The sequence below is a fragment of the Giraffa tippelskirchi genome, chromosome 2 (assembly GCF_054371585.1).
Source record: "Giraffa tippelskirchi isolate mGirTip1 chromosome 2, T2T-mGirTip1v1.2.pri, whole genome shotgun sequence".
Lineage (NCBI taxonomy): Eukaryota > Metazoa > Chordata > Mammalia > Artiodactyla > Giraffidae > Giraffa > Giraffa tippelskirchi.
In genome coordinates, this window is record NC_137276.1 from 135,843,631 (window position 1) to 135,867,330 (window position 23,700).

The 23,700-nt window shown below is 35.9% G+C and overlaps 1 protein-coding gene and 1 pseudogene across 1 annotated transcript in view; both read left to right on the plus strand.

The window, feature by feature from the left end:
• The window catches only part of LOC145522953 (uncharacterized), a 252,008-nt gene that overhangs the window by 134,947 nt on the left and 93,361 nt on the right, over positions 1 to 23,700 (plus strand). The window lies entirely within an intron of this gene.
• LOC145538340 (dysbindin-like) overlaps positions 1 to 23,700 on the plus strand; it is a 58,178-nt pseudogene that overhangs the window by 31,391 nt on the left and 3,087 nt on the right.

Sequence of the window (23,700 nt, forward strand, 5' to 3'; positions counted from 1 at the left end):
CCAATCAGTTTTTAAATACTATACAGAGTCCTGTTTGGAAATGTCTCACCAACTGAGAAAGAATAAGCAAAAACCACATCAACTAATTTTTTTAAAAAGGCATGTAAACTAGCTTTGCACTATTATTTTAAAAGGCAAAGAACTTCATATGTACATTTTGAAATTAACATAAAAATAACTATGAAATCAAAGCTATATGTTTTATGAATAATATAACTGTTAAAGTTGCAATCTATTTTCTCTGTGGCTTTTGAGGAAAGAGGTACAAAAAGTAATACTCATCTCTAACTTAGAATATTTTTCACCATATATGTCCATCAGAATATATCACTTTTCAAAAATAATATAATATTGACTAATATTTAGTGAAAACCATCATAAATGCATTGCTATTGATAATGGCTAAATACTGTAAAGTACAAAGCAGTTGCATATGTTTTGAATTGAGTGGATATGTGACATAAATATTAAAAAGGATACTAAAGAAGTTCTGTATTTACATATATATGAAAGTAAGCCATCTATTTCTAATACATTGCAATAATTGCAGGAAAGAATAAAATATTTAAAATGTTATACACTAACTTCTAAATGGATTGGTAAATCAGGGAAGATGAGAATTTATGACATTATGTTATCCTTATCATATCTAAGTTCTGCCCAGGGGAGAAAAACCTTTACTAATAATATTTTGTGATTTTGTTGTTGATTTTTGCTGTGTCTTACTAGTTCTTACATTGTTTTTTTCTGTCAGAGAATGCCAGTGAAACACTGGAGCTGATGCCATTTCATAACTGCAAGGCATGGTTCATTACAGATAGGTTATTATGATAGTGGAAAACAAGCACCTTCCGAGATGCTAGGTATAGTTAGTTACATTTTAAAGCTGTTGGCAGTATGTCAACGCAGTGGAACTACAAAAACAAAATGGTAGTTAGAAATGGTTGCTTGAACCCCAAACAAATAAATATTTTTAAATACCCATAATATAAAAAGTATTCTCATCAAAAAAATGAGAAATGTACCTTTGTACACTTGTAAACTCAGGTTTGGTGTGAAAACTTTGTTTAAATATTAGGAGTGCTCTATAGACAAAAGGGAGAAAGACAAAGGACCTAGAAAATATTTGTGAAGATGAAATTTGTAGAGTCAGTAATGGAAGACTTAAAGCTGCCACATCACAACTGGTAGCAGTTCAAAATTTCTAGCATATAAATAACAGTGTAAATCCAACATTCCTACAGGGATCACCTGTAGGAATTCTGGGCTTTAGATCACTTGTCAGCTGTTAGCTACAAGGTGAAGTTTTCTGTGTGAACACCTTAAAGAAAATTATATCATTCCCCAGTATCGCTTCTAATTCCTACCTCATGTTGATTACTTAATAAATAATTGATGATTATGATGATTAATGATAAATGTAATCACAGGAGCTGCATTTGATTTATCACATATTGAGTGCCAGGAACTTTTAAAACGCTATCATATGTAATTCTGTGAATATACCCCATCAGAAGATATTATAATTATCTTTTTGTAGATGAGAATAGTCAGGCACAGAAAAGTTGAATGGCAAAGTAAACAATTACTGACTTAAATTACTGACTTAGAAAGAAACCTGTCTCTAAATTCAAGTTCCATACTCTCTGAAACACCATAACCTGATTGTTTCTATGTGAATATGTGGATGAAAGAATGCCCTATGTTCTGAAGATTTATCTAGCCTCATGTGTGTGTACATATATAGTATGTATATGTATCTACACACACACATAATCTTAAGTTTCCAATAGTAAATGCCCATAGAAAGCATAGGAATGCATTCATACATTTAGTACAGAAGTATTAGCACTTTTACAAATATTTTCACATTGTAATATTTTTATGAGTTTATATCCACTAATCACTTATGACTTTAATATTCAACCCCTGAAAACACAATAGTCTATTATACACAAATTCTCTTTGTCAGAGTATCATCAACCATCTAGGGAACTATGAAAGAAAAAATTTCATTTAAGAAGTTGTTTCATGAAATTTTACCTGTCTTGTCTCTTATTTCTTAGCGGGGGTGGGGGGAGGTGGAGAAGGATAAAATAGTAGTTTGTTTTAATTTTACTTTACTGTAATTTTCTTTTAATCTCAATTTTAACTAGAAAAGAATATCACAATGAATACTTTGTTAGCACAGACTGTCCCACACAGGTATCCTTTCACCACCCATGTAATTTTAGAAATGTGATTGGGCTCCAAAATCACTGCAGATGGTGACTGCATCCATGAAATTAAAAGATGCTTTCTCCTTGGAAGAAAAGCTGTCACCAAGTTAGATATAATATTAAAAAGCAATGACATTACTTTGTCAAAAAAAGTCTGTCTAGTAAAAGCTATGGTTTTTCCAGTAGTTATGTATGGATGTGAGAGTTGGACTATAAAGAAAGTTGAGTGCTGAAGAATTGATGCTTTTTAACTGTGGTGTTGGAGAAGACTCTTCAGAGTCCCTTGGACTGCAAGGAGATCCAATCAGTCCATCCTAAAGGAAATCAGTCCTGAATATTCATTGGAGTTACTGATGCTGAAACTCCAATACTTTGGCCACCTAATGCGAAGAACTGACTCTTTGGAAAAGAGCTTGATGCTGAGAAAGATTGAAGGCAGGAGGAGAAGGGGACAACAGAGGATGAGATGTTTGGATGGTATCACCAACTCGATGGACATAAATTTGAGTAAGCTCCCGGAGTTGGTGATGGACAGAGAAGCCTGGCATGCTGCAGTCTATGGGGTTGCAAAGAGTCAGACAGGACTGAGTGACTGAACTGAATCTTTCATACCATCTTAAAAAAAAAATCCTTTCTATTACTCCTACCCAAAGAGGTGGCTGAAAGAAGATTATTGTTTGGTTGCTAAGTTGTGTCAGACTCTTTGTGACTCCATGGACTGTAGCCCACCAGGCTCCTCTGTCCATGGATTTCCAGGCAAAAATTACTGGAATGGGTAGCCATTTTTTTCTCCAGGGAATCTTCTCGCGCCAGGGATTGAACCCAAGTCACCAGCATTGGCAGGCAGATTCTTTACTGTTGAGCCACCAAGGAAGCCCAAAAAGATTAGTAATGTTCAAACTCAACATTATCAGATTATGCCATAGAAGATTGTTTTAGGACCGAATTCTTTCCCTAACTGAAGTGGGTGAAATCTCTTTTAGGAAACGTGGAATTGAGTTAAGGGATTATTGCTTCCCTGTGGCTAATTACTTAAATGAAGGCTTATAAAGTTTAGTCATATTAATTGATCTGTGTTATCATGATAACTGGCAGATTCAAAACATCTGAAAAAAAGTGCATAGAAATTTTGAAATGAGCAGAAATGGAAAAGGAGGGAGAAATAGAGAAGATCACAGCATTCAAGTTACTGCTTTCAATTCACTGCTGAAGGTTTGTTGACTCCAGGCCTTTTGTTTCTCTTTTCTCCTCATAGCTAGCCATTTAACCAACCTACTATAAATATATTCTAATGTTCCCAATAAAGAAAATGCTACTGAATGTAAGAGAAAATACTTGGAACAAGAAATAGAGAAATCAGTTCAGTTCAGTTCAGTCGCTCAGTCGTGTCCAACTCTTTGCGACCCCATGAATTGCAGCATGCCAGGCCTCCCTGTCCATCACCAACTCCCGAAGTCCACCCAAACCCATGTCCATTGAGTCAGTGATGCCATCCAACCATCTCATTCTCTGTCGTCCCCTTCTCCTCCCGCCCCCAATCCTACCCAGCATCAGGGTCTTTTCCAATGAGTCAACCCTTCGCATGAGGTGGCCAAAGTATTGGAGTTTCAGCTTCAACATCAGACCTTCCAATGAACACCCAGGATTGATCTCTTTTAGGATGGATTGATTGGATCTCCTTGCAGTCCAAGGGACTCTCAAGAGTCTTCTCCAACACCACAGTTCAAAAGCATCAATTCTTCGGCGCTCAGCTTTCTTCACCGTCCAACTCTCACATCCATACATGACCACTGGAAAAACCATAGCCTTGACTAGATGGACTTTTGTTGGCAAAGTAATGTCTCTGCTTTTAAATATGCTATCTAGGTTGGCCATAACCTTCCTTCCAAGGAGTAAGCATCTTTTAATTTCACGGCTGCAGTCACCATCAGCAGTGATTCTGGAGCCCAAAAAAATAAAGTCTGACACTGTTTCCACTGTTTCCCCATCTATTTCCCATGAAGTGATGGGACCAGATGCCATGATCTTAGTTTTCTGAATGTTGAGCTTTAAGCCAACTTTTTCACTCTCCTCTTTCATCTTCATCAAGAGGCTCTTTAGTTCTTCTTCACTTTCTGCCATAAGGGTGGTGTCATCCTCAATCTGAGGTTATTGATATTTCTCCCAGCAATCTTGATTCCAGCTTGTGCTTCTTCCAGCCCAGCGTTTCTCATGATGTACTCTGCATATAAGTTAAATAAGCAAGGTAACTGTTGCTTCCTGACCTGCATACAGGTTTCTCAAGAGACAGGTCAGATGGTCTGGTATTCCCATCTCTTTCAGAATTTTCCACAGTTTATTGTGATCCACACAGTCAAAGGCTTTGGCATAGTCAATAAAGCAGAAATAGATGTTTTTCTGGAACTCTCTTGCTTTTTCGATGATCCAGCGGATATTGGCAATTTGATCTCTGGTTCCTCTGCCTTTTCTAAAACCAGCTTGAACATCTTGAAGTTCACAGTTCACGTATTGCTGAAGTCTGGCTTGGAGAATTTTGAGCATTACTTTACTAGCATAGCTAGTTGCTAAAGTTATGTTTTGAATAATATGAAATATAAACACATTGGATTGAAATAAAAAATAGTATAAATGTTTCAACATATATTTTGGAAGACTGTGTAAAAAATGCTGTATTTGAATGTGTCCCTAATATTTTCCATAAGGGTCAAAATTACCCACACAAATTAAGTTCAGTATTAGACTGAATATAATACATGTGTTAAACTTAAGAATACTCAAAAGGTCTCTATCCTCTAAATAACACCAGAAATTGGCATAACTAAATAATTAAAAGGGTACATATTTCTACTGCTGAAAATCTCAGAATAAGAATGAAAGTTTCAGCTTCATTAAACTGTTATTATTTTTCATAATGTACTCTTTCCATTTGCTTTCAAATTTACAGATGAACTTTCACAAAGCCTCTAAAAGACATTTACTATCATAATCAGATTTATAGAGAGCATTAGCTCACAATACAAACTAAGATTATTGCAGTATAATTAAAAACTTGGTGATGGAAAAAGAAATATAAAATTTCACATTTAACCAGTATGTAGTAAGAAGTAGTTTTTTGTTTTTTAACAATTACAAGCTTAGAGGAATCCAAAGAGAAAATATCTCAAGTAATAATTTGCTAAACTAAAAAACAGCAAGATGACCCTGGTTTTCAAAGTATTTCTCAATCAAATTTAATTACTTTACCCTTCTCATTCCATAGAATGAAGTTACAATAAATTCAATCTTTAGGGGGAGGATTTTTAGTTCTCAATAAACTGACTTCTAATAAGGTTGTTTTTTTACCAAATTTCCCTTTATATTCCCACACAATTGCTTTATTATTCCAGGTTATTCCCTCTGCTTTTGAAATTTCCTTAATAGTGAGTTCTTTTTTAATAATAATTTTCTGATATTTTGTTGTCTTTTTATGGTCTTTTTTTTCCCCTGCCAACCTAAAACCTTTGCCTGCTTCTATCTTTCCCTAATGAGAGTAAATGGCATCCCATTCTTCTATTGTTCACAATAAAAATGTTGATGCCCTTCTTGTCTCACCTCTTCCTCCCCTTCTCTCTCTTTCTCTCTCTTTCAACTTTGTCTTTCTTTTATTAAAGCAAGCTTTTTGAGGCTTCCTTTAAAATATAGTCAAAATGCAACTGTTTCATAAGAGCACTATTTCTTCTATACCCACCCCGTTATAATATTTTCTCTTTTGAACTGTGTTGTTAGAGAAGACTCTTGAGAGTCCCTTGGACTGCAAGGAGATCTAGCCAGTCCATCCTAAAGGAAATCAGTCCTGAATAGTCATTGGAAGAACTGATGCTGAATCTCCAATACTTTGGCCACTTGATGTGAAGAACTGCCTCATTGGAAAAGACCCTGATGCTGGGAAAGATTGAAGGCAGGAGGAGAAGGGGATTACAGAGGATGAGATGGTTAGATGGCATCACCGACTAAATGGACATGAGTTTGAGTAAACTCTGTGAGTTGGTGATGGACATGGAGGCCTGGCACGCTGCAGTCCATGGGGTCACAAAGGGTCGGAAACGACTGAGCATCTGAACTGAACTGAACTGATACAGTAGCCATTAAAATAAACTTAATTACCTATTATCAGTTAAAAATGTAAGGAACTTGAAAAACATCTCTTCTATCCTTACAGCAAAGACAGGAAGATTAACAAACTGAAGATTAATGACTTACATTAGACCCATCAGAAAACCGAGGGCTTCAGAAAACCTTGCTGTTGTTCAGTAACTAAATCTTCGATTCTTTGCGACCCCATATACTGCAGCACTCCAGACTTCTCTGTCCTCCACTATGTCCTGGAGTTTGCTCAAATTTCTGTCCATTGCGTCAGTGATGCTATCTAACCATCTCATCCTCTGACACTCCATTTTCCTTTTACTTTTATCTTTCCCAGCATCAGGGTCCTTTACAGTGAGTCAGCTATTTGCATCAGGTGGCCAAAGTATTGGAGATTCAGCCTCAGCATCAGTCCTTCCAATGAATATTCAGGATTGATTTCCTATAGGATTGACTGGTTTGATCTTGCAGTCTAAGGGACTCTCAAGAGTCTTCTCCAGGATGACAATTTACAAGCATGAATTGTTCAGAGCTCATCCTTCTCTGTGGTCCAACTCTCACATCTGTACATGCTGCTGCTGCTAAGTCGCTTCAGTCGTATCCGAATCTGTATGACCCCATAGACAGCAGCCCACCAGGCTCCCTTGTCCCTGGGATTCTCCAGGCAAGAACACTGGAGTGGGTTGCCATTTCCTTCTCCAAGGCATGAAAGTGAAAAGTGAAAGTGAAGTCGCTCAGTCGTGTCTGACTCTTCGCGACCCCATGGATTGCAGCCTACCAGGCTCCTCCGTCCATGGGTTTTTCCAGGCAAGAGTACTGGAGTGGGGTGCCATTGCCTTCTCCAATCTGTACATGACTACTGGAAAAAACATAGATTTGACTATACAGACATTTGTCAGGAAAGTAATGTCTCTGCTTTTAATTATGGTGCCTAGGTTTCTAATAGCTTCCTTGTTAGGAGCAAGCATCTTTTGATTTCATGGCCGCAGTCACTGTACACAGCGATTTTGGAGCCCAAGAAAACAAAACTTGTCACTGCTTTCACTTTTTCCCTGTCTATTTGCTGTGAAGTGATAGGACCAGAAGTCATGAACTTAGTGTTTTTAATGTTGAATTTCAAGCCAGCTTTTTCACTCTCTTCTTTCACTCTCATCAAGAGGCTCTTTAGCTCCTCTTTGCTTTCTGCCATTTTGGTGGTATCATCAGTGTATCTAAATTTGTCGATATTTCTCCCAGTAGTCTTGATTCCAGCTTGAAATTCATCCAGCCCAGCATTTTGAATAATGCATTTTGCATATCAGTTAAACAAGCAGGGTGACAATATACAACCTTCACGTACTCCTTTCTCAATTTTGTAGCAATCAGTTGTTCCATCTCCAGATCTAACTGTTGCTTCTTGATCCACATACAAATTTCTCAGGAGACAGGTAAGGTGGTCTGGCACTCCTACCTTTAAGAATTTTCCACAGTTTGTTGTGATCCACACAGTCAAAACTCTTGAAGCAGAAGTAGATGTTTTTTTCTGGAACTCCTTTGCTTTTTTCATGATCTATCAAGTATGGGCAGTTTGCCTGCCTCTTTGAAACCCAGCTCATACATCTGGAAATTCATGGTTCACGTATTACTAAAGCCTACCTTTTAGGATTTTGAGCATAACTCTGCTAGAATGTGAAATGAAAACAATTGCACAGGAATTTTAACAGTCTTTCCATTGGCCTTCTTTGGAATTTCAATGAAAACTGACATTTTTCAGTCCTGTGACCACTTTTGAGTTTTCCAAATATGCTGGCATATTTAATGCAACACTTTAACAGCATCATCTTTTAGAATTTTAAATAACTCAGCTAGAATACCATCACCTCCACTAGCTTTGTTCATAGTAATGCTTCCTAAAGTCCACTTGACTTCACACTCCAGAGTGTGTGCCTGTAGGTGGATGACCACACCATCGTGATTAGCTGGGTCATTAAGACCTTTTTATTTTGTATAGTTCTTCTGTTTATTCTTGACACCGCTTCTTAATCTCTTCTGCTTCTGTTAAATCCTTATTGTTTCTGTCGTTTATCATGTCCATCTTTGCATGAAAGATTCCCTTGGCATCTCCAATTTTCTTGAGAAGATATCTAGTCTTTTCTATTCTATTTTTGTCCTCTATTTCTTTGATTTGTTCATTGAAGAGGCCTTCTTATCAATCCTTGTTATTCTCTGGAACTCTGCATTCTTTTGAGTATATCTTTCCCTTTCTCCCTTGCCTTTCACTTCTCTTCTTTCCTCAGCTATATGTAAAGCCTCCTCAGACAACTATTTTGCCTCCTTGCATTTCTTTTCCTTGGGGATGGTTTTGGTCACTGACTTTTGTACAGTGTTACAAACCTCCGTCCGTAGTTTTCTAGGTACTCTGTCTGCCAAATCTAATCCTTTGAATCTGTTTGTCACCTCCACTGTATAATCATAAGGGATTTGATTCAGGTCACACCTGAATGGTCTAGTGATTTTCCCTACTTACTACAATTTATGCTTGAATTTGCAATAAGGAGTTCATGATCTGAGCCACAGTCATCTCCAGGTCTTGTTTGTACTGACTATATAGAGCTTCTCGATCTTTGGCTGCAAAGAACATAACCAATATGATTTCAGTATTGGCCATCTGGTGGTGTCCATGTAGAGTCATCTCTTGGGTTGTTGGAAAATGGTGTGTGCTGTGACCACCATGTTCTCTTGATAAAGCTCTGTTAATCTTCACCCTGATTCATTCTGTACTCCAAGGCCAAACTTGCTTGTTATTTTGGGTATCTCTAGACTTCCTACTTTTGCATTCCAATCCCCTATGATGAAGTGGATATCTTTTTTTTGGTGTTAGTTCTAGAAGATGTTGTAGATCTTTATAGAACTGGTCACCTTCAACTTCTTCCACTGTCAGTAGTTGAGACAGACTTAGATTACTCTGATGTTGAACGGTTTGCCTTGGAAACAAACCAAGATCATTCTGTCATTCTGTTTTTGAGGTTGTACCCAAGTACTGCATTTCAGACTCTTTTGTTAGTCAAGGGTTACTTCATTTCTTCTAAGGGATTCTTCTATATCTAAAAGGTAGATACAATGGTCATCTGAAATGAATTTGCCTATCCCCTTTCATAGTTCAGTGATCCCTATGATGTTGACATTTGTTGTGTCTTGCCATTTCCCACTGACCACATCCAATTTACCTTGATTCATGGACCTGACATTTGAGGGTCCTATGCAACATTGTTCCTTACATCATCAGACTTTACTTCTACCACCAGACATTGCCACTACTGAGCATTGTTTCTTCTTTGGCCCAGCGGGTTCATTCTTCCTGGAATTATTGATATTTGGCCTCTGTTCTTCCCCAGTAGCCTATTGGACACCTTCCTACCTGGGTAGGGGTGGCGGAGGTGTCATATCTTTTTGCCTTTTTCATACTGGTCATGAAGTTCTCTTGCCAAGAATACTGGAATGGGTGCCATTCCCACCTCCAGTGGACCATGTTTTTTCAGAACACTTCACATGACCCTGTCCTCTTGGGTGACCCTACATGGCATGGCTCATAATTTAATTGGGTTATACAAGCCCCTTTGCCATGAGAAGGCTCTGATCCATGAAAGTGTTGGGGAAACCACTACTGTCTTTCAAAATTTTGAGACAAGTGAATCCAGAGAGTCACAGTTAAAATCTGCTTAACTAAAGAAAAGTTCAATTAAATGTTCAAATTTATGTATTTCTGGAGGCTGAATGTGGACCAACTTGAGAATGAGAAACTCCTGGAGGCCCCAGTATCAGGGAAATCCTCATACATCTGTGTGCTTTTCTTCCAGAAACTCTACCATGTTCTGACAATGAAGGATTGAGAAAGGTCCCCTGTGGCTCTGGCAGAAGCAGAAGAGTACCTACTGTGAAATACTCTCAACGTATTCTCAGTAACAAGGCTTGATTTATATAGAAGACTTTATCAAAACCATGGGCTTCCCAGATGGCTCAATGGTAAAGATCCACCTACAATCTTGGAGACACAGGTTCAATCCCTGGGTTGGAAAGGTCCCCCAAAGAAGAAAATGACAACTCACTCTAGTATTCTTGCCTGGGAAATCCCATGGACAGGGGAGACTGGCACACTGCAGTTCATAGGATCGCAAAAAAATCAGACATGACTTAGTGACTAAACAACAAAAATATCAGATTCTTATCCCACCTAAAAGGACCTTCTACCACTTGATCTCCATCTAACATTTTTTCTCATGGAAAGGGGAACATAAAGCTAAGAATCATAGTGAATGTCACAACTTGGGGACAATATTATCAAAAGATAATTACATAAAAGAAAGATTTAATCATAAGATTAGAGATTAATTCTTTTCCCACATCTTACTACCACATCAACAGGGTTGTAATATAATAATAGTAGGATATAGTTGAAAGTTGCAAGACTCAGATGCTCTGTGTTGGAGTACTTTATGGAAGTCCAGAGTAAAAATAGGAAACACAGAAATGTCCTTAGAAGCATTTGCATCTGCTGTCACTTACAGCAAATGTTAAAGAATAATTCATAGCTGTTTTAACATAAATCTTCCCACTAAATACCTATTTATTTCAGTTTCTATACCTGTTTGGAATAAATTGTAGAACATGTCAAAAGACGAGAAAAAAACACAAATTATGAGAGACAGAGTGATCTTTCAACCAAACTCAGAAAAAAATGCAAATTTTGGAATGCTAGAGAATTTCATATGGCTGTGATTAATATGTTAAGAGCCCTAGTTGAAAAAAAACAGACAACATACAAAAGAAATAATATAAGAAGAAACATTGACATTCTAATGAAAAAGAAATACCAAAAATCAAAAACCCTGTAACATAAATGAAGAATTCCTTCAGTGAAGTCATCACTGGACTCTGGTCAGCCATAAAAGGAATCAGTAAGCTTAAAGACAGATTAAGAGAATTGTCCCAAACTGGCATGCAATAATAAAATATATATATATATATATTTTTTTAAAGACAGATTACACAAGAACTGTGGGATAATTATTAACAGTGAATGTATGTGTAATTAAAATACTAGAAGGAAATTAAGTATACAATAGAGCAGAAGCAATATTTAATGTAATAATAGTTTGGATATGTTTCAGAAATAATGACAGATACCACACCATAGAACCAAGAAGCTCAGATAACACCCAACAGGCTATGTAACAAAAACATGTACATTCAGGCATATCATATTCAAACTACAGAATGCCAGAGAAAGGTGAAAACCTTGAAAGAATCCAAAGGAAAATTACCAAAATAAGAGTGAGGTTGCAAATTTAAATAGACTTTAATAAGAAAATATGCAAGCAAAGAGAAATTGGAATGATATATTTTATGTTAAAAAAATCTAAGAATTCAGTACCAAAGAAATTATCCTTGAATTGCTAAGGAGAAATAAAAAGCTTCTCAAGCAAAAACTGAGAAAATACTTATCATAAGCAGAATTTCTCTGCAAGAATTGTTAAAATGACTTCTTCATGAAAAAGAAAAATTATATGAGTCAGAAAATCAGATGCACACACAAAAAAACAGAGAATGCATAAATGAAGGTAAAACAAATTATATTAACTTTTTTTATTCATAATTAACCTAACATATAACTGTTCAGAGTAACAACAGTAGCAGTGTATCTGGTGATGATGGTATATGGCAAAATAAGATGATAGCAGTGCTCAAGAAGGAATGAAAAGGCTAATTGAATGTACTCTGCTATACATGTGAAGTGATATAGTGTTACTTGAAGGTGGGCAAAGATTAGTAAAAGTGATTATAAACTTCAGAGCAAACATTAAAGAATTTTTTTTTTTTTTTAGAGAATGTAATCAATATGCTGAGAGTAGAGAGAAAATGGAATCTTACAAAATACAAAATTATAACCAGAGAAGATAGGAAAAAGAGAAAAAATAAGGAAAAAATGAACTAAGTAGAATAAAAGTTGTACTCATGGTAGATATCAATCTAGTTATATTAATAATGAAATGAATGCAGAGTTCCAAAGAATAGCAAGGAGAGATAAGAAAGCCTTCCTCAGCGAACAATGCAAAGAAATAGAGGAAAACAACAGAATGAGAAAAACTAGAGATCTCTTCAAGAAAATTAGAGATACCAAGGGAACATTTCAGGCAAAGATGGACTCGATAAAGGACAGAAATGGTATGGACCTAACAGAAGCAGAAGATATTAGGAAGAGGTGGCAAGAATACACAGAAGAACTGTACAAAAAAGATCTTCATGACCCAAATAATCACGATGCTGTGGTCATTCACCTAGAGCCAGACATCCTGGAATGTGAAGTCAAGTGGGCCTTAGAAAGCATCACTACAAACAAAGCTAGTGGAGATGATGGAATTCTAGTTGAGCTATTTAAATCCTCAAAGATTATGCTGTGAAAGTGCTTTACTCGATATGCCAGCAAGTCTGGAAAACTCAGCAGTGGCCACAGGACTAGAAAAGGTCAGTTTTCACTCCAATCCCAAAGAAAAGCAATGCCAAATAATGCTCAAACTACCACACAATTGCACTCATCTCACACACTAGTAAAGTAATGCTCAAAATTCTCCAAGCCAGGCTTCAGCAGTATGTGAACCGTGAACTTCCAGATGTTCAAGCTAGCTTTAGAAAAGGCAGAGGAACCAGAGATCAAATTGCCAACATCTGCTGGATCATCGATAAAGCAAGAGATTCCAGAAAAACATCTATTTCTGCTTTATTGACTACGCCAAAGCCTTTGACTGTGTGAATCACAATAAACTGTGGAAAATTCTTAAAGAGATGGAAATACCAGACCACCTGACCTGCCTCTTGAGAAACCTGTACACAGGTCAGGAAGCAACAGTTAGACCCGGACATAGAACAACAGACTGGTTCCAAATCAGGAAAGGAATACATCAAGGCTGTATATTGTCACCCTGCTTATTTAACTTACATGCAGAGTACATCATGAGAAACGCTGGGCTGGAAGAAACACAAGCTGGAATCAAGATTGCCGGGAGAAATATCAATAACCTCAGATATGCAGATGACACCACCCTTATGGCAGAAAGTGAAGAAGAACTAAAGAGCCTCTTGATGAAAGTGAAAGAAGAGAGTGAAAAAGTTGGCTTAAAGCTCAACGTTCAGAAAACTAAGATCATGGCATCTGGTCCCATCACTTCATGGGAAGTAGATTGGGAAACAGTGGAAACTGTGTCAGACTTTATTTTTTGGGACTCCAAAATCACTGCAGTTGGTGATGGCAAGCCATGAAATTAAAAGATGCTACTCCTTGGAAGGAAGGTTATGACCAACATAGATAGCATATTTAAAAGCAGAGACATTACTCTGCCAACAAATGTCCATCTAGTCAATGCTATGGTTTTTCCAGTAGTCATGTATGGATGTGAGAGTTGGACGGTGAAGAAAGCTGAGTGCAGAAGACTTGATGCTTTTGAACTGTGGTGTTGGAGAAGACTCTTGAGAGTCCCTTGGACTGTAAGAAGATCCAACCAGTCCATCCTAAAAAAGATCAGTCTTGGTTGTCCACTGGAAGGACTAATGTTGAAGCTGAAACTCCAGTACTTTGGCCACCTCATGCGAAGAGTTGACTCATTGGAAAAGACCCTGATGCTGGGAAAGATTGAGGGTAGGAGGAGAAGGGGACGACAGAGGATGAGATAGTTGGATGGAATCACTGAATCGATGGACATGGGTTTGGGTAAACTCCAGGAGTTGGTGACGGACAGGGAGGCCTGGCGTGCTGCAGTTCATGGGGTCGCAAAGAGTCGGGCACGACTGAGCGACTGAACTGAACTGAAATGAGTGTAAATAGAGTGAGAAAGTGGAGTTAGGTCTAACTGGTAAGCAAGGTGATACTTCAGTGTAATTAGCAGCAAAGAATAATCACACAAATAAGAGCATCTAAGTCATTGACTGTGTTTTGATGCAAAAACAACAAAAAATATAATTTGAGTGACTCCCCCTAAAAAGGGTGTACAAGGTTATTCTGGAGTAGTTATACTGTGAACATTTTGTTGTTGTTGTTCTTTAACTGAATCCTGACGGAGGTACAGGATATACAGAGAAAGGGCACATTCCAGACAGATGAAAACAAGATTATAAACCTGAAGGTATTATACAGTGCAGTATGTTCTGGAAGTGGATGTAGCCAAATACTATTCCATTTTAAGAAATGAGAAAGAAAACAATGGGGTAAAGACTTCAAAGGTAAGGAAGTTAATCATAAGCAATATTTTATTCCATTTCTAATTTAAGGTCTATTTTTGTAGTTAACAGAGACCACTGAATGATTTTAAGCATGGAAATAAAATAATTCAGTTTGCATTTTGCAGTACCTAGTTTGCAGTTCGGAGAAGGCAATGGCACCCCACTCCAGTACTCTTGCCTGGAAAATCCCATGGATGGAGGAGCCTGGTAGGCTACAGTCCATGGGGTCACTAAGAATCAGACACGACTGAGCGACTTCACTTTGATTTTCCCTTTCATGCACTGGAGAAGGAAATGGCAACCCACTCCAGTATTCTTGCCTGGAGAATCCCAGGGACGGCGGAGCCTGGTGGGCTGCTGTCTATGGGGTCGCACAGGGTCAGACATGACTGAAGCGACTTAGCAGCAGCAGCAGCAGCAGTTTGCAGTTGGGAAGAGACATTTGGTGGGGCATTCATGGCCATGTGACTTTACATAACACTATACACTGTGATTCTAGATAATAATGTCCAAGACACTGTGAGATCAGAGGGTTTCCCAGGTGGTGAGGTAGTAAAGAATCTGCCTTCAATGCAAGTAGATTCCTGGATCAGGAAAATCCACTGGAGTAGGAAATGGCAACCCACTCCAGTATTCTTGCCTGGAAAAATGCATGGACAGAGGAGCCTGGCAAGCTACAGTCCATGGAGTCACAAAAGAGTTGGACATGACTTAATGTCTGAGAATCATAAAAAAGAATGATAATAAAACAAGAATTGAATTGGAAATGAGTAGGCAGGTTAAAAACAAGTCTCAGAAATAGGTTTTGTATTATTATTTTTGGTGAAAATCAAACATACTGTAACTCATTATACTATCCTAGCCTTTCTTTCCTTATCAAAATTATATTACAATTCCAGACACCATATATATATCATAAAATGAGGAAGATAACTATATACGGAGCCTTTTACATTTGATAATCATCTATTATATGTTTTGCAACAATTTGGTTTATATTTCAAATTTTTTACATTTTATAAAGCTCTATTTTGTACTATCTCTTTTGATCCTAATGGCAATTAGGTAATCAGAATACCACTTTTGGGGGAATTACTTTTAGGTGAAGTAATTGAAATTTTAGGAATCCCAGGGAGGTGATTAAGATTTTTATTCTGCAGTGCAATGCTTAAAGATTATATAAGAAAAATAAGGCTACAGACATTACTCATATAGGCTCCCAGTTTATTCAAGTTTAAGAGAAAAAGAATGTAAGCAAAAACTATATTAAGTATTCATCTTATCATGAATTTCCCAGAACATGCTCCTTTTAATTTAATGATTCTTTAAAAATGGACATTTAAAGCAGGAAACGCAAAAGATATGCTGTAAGAAGTACTATGGAGGAGTTATATATGTGGGTGGACATGAATCATGCTCACCTAATAGAATAGCTCTTGCTAAGCCTTTGAAATACTCTGTGCAATTAGTTTATTAGAGACATTTGCAAAATTATTATTTGCCTTGCTTTTGTGTCTGCATTTCTTCTTGTGTCTTCCAAGTTATGATCTGATATTAAAGATATCTTCATATCTATTTAATCTTAGAAAAATATGAATTTAAATTTAGAATCAGTCATCAGTATAGCCCATTTTTCTTCCAGTGTATCCCAACCTGTTAATTTACGATGATATTGAAAAAGGACTGGAATTAACTTTAGGTTTTCCCCCTTTCTGGATGCCACCTTTAATAAGCTTGAATAGGCACTTGAATGCTTTGAGTTTGATTATTCTTTTCTGTAATTTTGAGAATAGAGTATCTGTTTGGAATACCTCTCTCGGATATACTAAAAATCAGATGAGATAATGAATACATAATTAATAGAACATATGTTGAAAGCAATATGGTATAATGGTAAAGAATGCAGGCGGAAGAACTAAATTCTGTGTTTAAATACTGATTTTGCCACTTTTCAGCTGTGTATGCTCATCAAGTAACTTAGCCTCTTTCTACCTCAGATTCCTTGCGTGTAATATAAGTATGATAATAATACTTCTGACCTGATTGTGAGAGTAAAAGGAAATAATCTATCCAATGCCCAAAAAAATATAGTAAGAATTATTCAAATGGTGGTGGTGGTGGTGGTGGTGATGATGATGATGATGATAATGATGATGGTGATTGGAACAACGTGCCAGACACCATGTTGGTGGTGAAAAATTCACCACGTACAGTGGTAAAGAATTCACAATCATTTTTCTTTTCAGAAGGAAACCTAGAGAAATACAAAGGCTTAAGTTTAACATTATAGTGCAAACATTCTATTAATAAAAATCTATGATATTTCTGAAATTTAACTCATAAAACCTATTAATAAATTTAAGCTTCATTCAATGATTTGCATGCTAAATCAAAATGTGAGCATGTTGAGCTACTTTTAGGTGCTTTGTTTTGACTCCCTAGGAGAATATGGGATATAATGCAAAATTCCAGTGTCTATCTCATCCAGCTTTGTGTTGAGATCTCCTCATCTGTAAAATAGACTTGCCGAATATCTTGTTTTCTTCAGTTTTTTTAAAGGCTGATATTTAATGCTCTAGTGATTCCTTTATGTATGAGCCTACAGCTGAGGATGTGATCTTGATGATTTGCTTAAAATGTAACAGTGGGTGCCAATTAATGATTTAACTTCTGAAATGCTGAAAATTATCATATATATTTAGATACTCATATAAAATCAATCAATCAATCAATACTCAATAAAATACTCAATAAATACTCAATAAAATCAAAAGAGAAGTTCAGTTAGCATTTGCTGCTAGTGAGAATTCGATTCCTCAGTCATGGGTTGACTCATTTGCTGGGCGAGTCCCACCTTCTTCTTCTTATTTTGGCACGTTTGTTATTAGTGCCCATTTCACTCAGCAGTGTTTCAGCTCACATGTAAAATACATAGTCACCTAATTTTTGATTTGAGTGCAATTTATGAAGAAATATAAATTAAGTCAGAGTTAGTACCTGTGTCTTGATGTGCATTGTTAGAGCTAAAAATCAAATTCTCTGAAATTGTACCAAGTAACGGTGAATGCAGTTTATTCTAGAAAATGAAAGTGAGCGTAATTTTAAGGGAAAAGGAGCGATACAATTTTTTTTTAACAGTGCCTAGGATACAGTAAGCATTATTCAAATGTTTTATGATACTGATGATGTGCCAGAAAACAGGATACAGTGGTTAAGAATTCACAACCATTTATTTCAATGAGAGAAAAATGAGCATGAATTGAAGATTTAATTCTTGGAATACTGAACACTAGCATATATTTTGAAAAAGATACTCATACAACATAAATAAAGAGAATGAAGAGAATTCCTGCTAAATTGAACTTATGGGATATTTCATACAGTAATCATAATTCAGCAAGACTTTATCTCTCATACTGGTACATGGGTCTTGAAGTCAGACATTTTTGTTTGAACTTTGGCTCATTTTCAAGACCTTAGTTTGTATTTTTCAATTTTATATCTTGTCCAAATTAACTTCTTGAGATCTCAGTTTGATAATTGCAAAACAGAGATAATACAAGTCACCTTAAGAGATGTTCATAAAAGTGAAATGGCATAATGCAAGTGCCTAGAAGACTGACATAAATTTGAGAAATTGTTAGCTATTGTGGCTACCAATTCTGTGTTGATGACAGTGTCATATTTATAGTAAATACATGGTGACCAAAAGACGTATCTTTGAAAAAATTATGTAAAATCAAAATGAGCATACATTTCTTTAAAATAATTATTCTTGAAGTAGTTAGTAGCATGTTTTATAAAAAAAAAATTCCCAAGTGCCATTATTGAATGCTTATAGTATATTAAAACATAAAAAGGAATGTATGACAAAACAATGTTTAACACAGTATTATAAAAAACCCTTTATAAATTATATTGTAAAGATAAAAGAAAAAAAACAAAACCTCTTTTTGGGTATGTGTGACTCCCAGCTTGAATTTTTAAAAATTCTACTCCAATTTGTAAAAAAAAAACAAACAAAAAAAAACAAAGAAGGGTCACACACAGAAACAAAATGACCACAACATTCTCAAAGCTGTGTAGTGCTCCAGTGGCATATATTCTCAGAGTTCAAAAAACATTTCCAAAAAAATTTTTGGACCCTCCCGAAAAACCCTGTGAATAAGACAAAATATGTCACTCAATCCATATTCCTACTTTTTCTGCAAATAGATAATTGACAATTAGCATCACTTCAATATCAAAAACATAAACATGTAGAGCTACTTTATAATGTGTCTAAAGAATGGCTTAATTATGATATAGTGGGTCAAAGATTGAATTTTCATTTTTCTACAGAAAAGCAGTGTTCACTGCCAAATAATTTAGAGAGTATAATTTGGCTTCCACATCTATCAATATGAATAAAAAATAATTACCTTTCAAATGTTGCAAAATTCAATAACATGCTTAGAAATTTTCACATAATAGTCTGCAGATAATAAATGCCTCTACATCCTAGCACTTCTCTTCTAAAAATCACTAAGAGATGTCAGTTCTAAAGTAGAAATGATTTCATGATCAGAAAATTAGAATTAACATTCTACCATGGACTGTCAGAAGATGTTACTGAGTTTATGTTGCAAATAAAATTCAAAAAATAGTACCATCAGTGTTTCTAACATTATTAGTAGCAGTAAATATAGTATTATCAGCAAAATAATAATAATTATAGCAATAACCATGAATGACAACTAGATTTTATATAATGCTTTTTTGTGTCTAACATTAGTCGTTTCTATCTTCACCATAGCCCTATGTTATTATCTTATTTTAGATCTGAAAAAAGTATGGGGCTTGACTTGCCCCAAAACAAAGCTCTATTTACTAGAGAAGCTGATATTTGAACCCAGGAAATTTTCACCTCCAGTGCTCATGCTCTTTATTATTCAATAGATTATTTGTAATTTATGGAAGATTAAAATAGAGTTATCTCTGATATTTTTTAGAAAAAAATGCCTTTTATTATTGCTTGGCTAAGCAGATGGAATTGCTTGCCTTTTAAGCATTTTTTTAGGCAGACACAATATGAAATAAACAAAAAGATTAAATAACATTCATATGAGCTTCTTTTTTCTTGTTGTTTCCTATTTCCATGTAGCAAAATGAAAGTATTTTATTTCTTGAAGAAAAGAAACATTAAAATTGACAAATATTTTGGGATAGATACTTGTGTGCCTTTTGTGTGTCTTAATTATGTAATAAAGATTTGCTGTTTGTGCATATTCTACTTTATGTTACCATTTTAAAAAGCCAGTAGATGTAAATAATGAAATAATTTTGAGGAGCTCTGCATTTCTGGAATGGACATACAAATGAAATAACCAAAACAGTAATTCCAAATTATATGAAGTATAGTGTTTTCCAAATTCTTCATATTCTATAATGTAACTATTTGCTAAGTCCTTCAAGATAAGGAGACTCCATTTTTCTTGAATATATTAATAGATTGGGCAACTGAAAAGAAAAATTCAAATGACCTTAAGGATTTTCTCTCCCTAGTCATTTATACACTAATGGTTCTAGCTTGCAGCAGAAGGTAATAATACCTTTTGAATTATTAAGCCATTAGTTCACTTGACCTGCCTCTTGAAAAAGCTGTATGCAGGTCAGGAGGCAACAGTTAGAACTGGACATGGAACAACAGACTAGTTCCAAATAGGGAAAGGAGTATGTCAAGGTTGTATATTGTCACCCTGCTTATTTAACTTATATGCAGAGTACATCATGAGAAATGCTGGGCTGGGTGAAGTAAAAGCTAGAATCCAAATCGCCAGGAGAAATATTGATAACTTCAGATATGCAGATGAGAAGGCCCTTATGGCAGAAAGTGAAGAAGAACTAAAGAGCCTCTTGATGAAAGTGAAAGAGAAGAGTGAAAAAGCTGGCTTAAAGCTCAACATTCAGAAAACTAAGATCATGACATCTGGTCCCATCACTTCATGGCAAATCAATGGGGAAACAGTGGAAACAGTGGCAGACTTTATTTTTGGGGGCTCAAAAATCACTAAGATGCTGACCAAAGCCATGAAATTAAAAGACACTTACTCCTTGGAAGGAAAGTTATGACCAACATAGACAGCATATTAAAAAGCAGAGATATTACTTTGCCAACAAAAGTCCATCTAGTTAAGGCTATGGTTTTTCCAGTAGTCATGTATGGATGTGAGAGTTGGACTATAAAGAAAGCTGAGTGCCGAAGAATTGATGCTTTTGAACTGTGGTATTGGAGAAGACTCTTGAGAGTCCCTTGGACTACAAGGAGATCCAACCAGTCCATCCAAAATGAGATCAATCCTGAGTGTTCACTGGAAGGACTGATGTTGAAGCTGAAACTCTAATACTTTGGCCACCTGATATGAAGAGCTGACTCATTTGAAAAGACCCTGATACTGGGAAAGATTGAAGGCAGGAGGAGCAGGGGACAACAGAGGATGAGATAGTTTCATGGCATCACCGACTCAATGGACATGAGTTTGAGTAAACTCTGTGAGTTGGTGATGGAGAGGGAGGCCTGGCCTGCTGCTGTCCATGAGATCGCAAAGAGTCAGACATGACTGAGCAACTGAACTGAACTGAACTGAACTGAGTTCACTTTTAACATTGATGAAAACGTCAAGGCATGTCTTGTTACAAGATTAATTGTGAGGAGATATAAACTCTTACTTTGATTTGCACTTCATATTTTATACTGTAACAAATATAGCATTAACATTAACAAATATGGCATCATAGATGTTTGAAATTTTTAATTAAAGCTCTTGGCAAGTTTCCATGTTTTTATTCTAAAAGTACGATACAAGCTTTTTTTGAGAAAAACAAAAGCATACAGAAGCAGAAATTTTAAATATGTTCTAACCAAGTGGCTATTATCACATAATACACAAGACAAATAATGAACTTTAATGATTTTTTTCATTTTTCTAATTATGTATTCTGATATGTTCTAAAATGTTCATTTTATATTTTGAATATCAATTTTATATCTATATTTGTAGAAATATATGTTTAAGTTTTGAAGTTTTTATTTTTATGCAACTTGCATTTTTCCTTAATTTTATAATATCTTTCCCATAAGCTCTTCAAGCTCATAGAAGTAGAGGTAGAGTTAGAGGTAGAGGTAAAATGTTTAGTGTTAAAATTCACAAAGGAAACCATTAAATCCCTAGCAAACTTGTAATTTGATATTGATAATTAAGCTGTGCTGGAGCTCTACATGGAGTGAATATTGAGGCTGTAAATTTTCCTTTGCTGATAGCCCATAAAAGAATAAATGTGGAATGAAACATGGATCACAACGATGAGCCCTAAGGGCTCCAAAGGCTAGAGAACTGTGTGCTAACTTCAAGAAAAACAGGAGAACTTGAGAGACCTTGACCAAAGATTCTAACAAGAACCCTTTTGTTTTCACCTTTGGCAGAACTTAACGGTTCCATTTTAACTTCACAAACTGAAAAAGAATAGCATAGGTAGGCAGTTCAATCTCTATAAGAAAAAAAGATTAAAAAAAAATAACATCAAGTTAGCAACAAGATCATACTTAAAATTAACAATACTTACTTACTACCACCAAATATTTCTTCAGTATTCAAATTTTCAGTTGGATGATATTGTCTTTGAATCATAATCCAAATAGGATCTTCATATTAGGTGCTTTGTCTCTTAAAGTCTCTTTTATCTGTAACCTCTACTTCTGTCTCTCACCTTGCCCCCTCTTACAATTTATTTGTTGAGGACACAAATTTACCTGTTCTGAGAGTTTTCCACTGTCTGGGTAATGCTGATTGCATCCCCATAATATGATTTAACATACCCCTCTGCCTTCTTTACATCTTATAAATTCTAGTTAGATCTAGAAGACTTTTCCCTTTTGGACTATTACAGCGTAAGGGGAGCAGTGTTCTTCCACAAAGACATTCATAAAGCATAACTGTCTTTTGTTTTGTCATAATAATAACTGTTGTTCATCAATTAGTACTAGGTATAGAAAAATAATGAGGCTTTAATTTTATAATTCTTTTAAATTTATAGATAGAATGTTATAAAAATTCATCTAATTTGCTGTATGTCTTGAATACAGACACACACACACACACACAGTTCTTTCTCATCACTTTTACCTGTTTAGACATTTTGGGGCTTTATTTCATTTTTATTTTCTAAATACCATATTATGTTTTTGATTGGATATATTCTCTTTTGGCAATCTTTGTCATTTAGTCTTCATTTCAAAAATTATAGTTGTTTATTCTCATTTATTTGATTAATTCATTGATTTCTTATTTTGTATTCTCCTTTTATTTGTCCATTTGTAATCAGGTTCTTTTCCAATTTGGAACCAGTCTGTTGTTCCATGTCCAGTTCTAACTGTTGCTGAAACGCTGGGCTGGAAGAAATACAAGCTGGAATCAAGATTGCCGGGAGAAATATCAATAACCTCAGATATGCAGATGACACTACCCTTATGGCAAAAAGTGAAGAAGAACTAAAGAGCCTCTTGATGAAAGAGAAAGAAGAGAGTGAAAAAGTTGGCTTAAAGCTCAACGTTCAGAAAACTGAGATCATGGCATCTGGTCCCATCACTTCATGGGAAGTAGATGGGGAAACAGTGGAAACTGTGTCAGACTTTATTTTTTGGGACTCCAAAATCACTGCAGATGGTGATGGCAGCCATGAAATTAAAAGATGCTTACTCCTTGGAAGGAAGGTTATGACCAACATAGATAGCATATTTAAAAGCAGAGACATTACTCTGCCAACAAATGTCCGTCTAGTCAAGGCTATGGTTTTTCCAGTAGTCATGTATGGATGTGAGAGTTGGATGGTGAAGAAAGCTGAGTGCAGAAGACTTGATGCTTTTGAACTGTGGTGTTGGAGAAAACTCTTGAGAGTCCCTTGAACTGTAAGAAGATTCAACCAGTCCATCCTAAAAAAGATCAGTCCTGGTTGTCCATTGGAAGGACTAATGTTGAAGCTGAAACTCCAATACTTTGGCCACCTCATGCGAAGAGTTGACTCATTGGAAAAGACCCTGATGCTGGGAAGGATTGGGGGTAGGAGGAGAAGG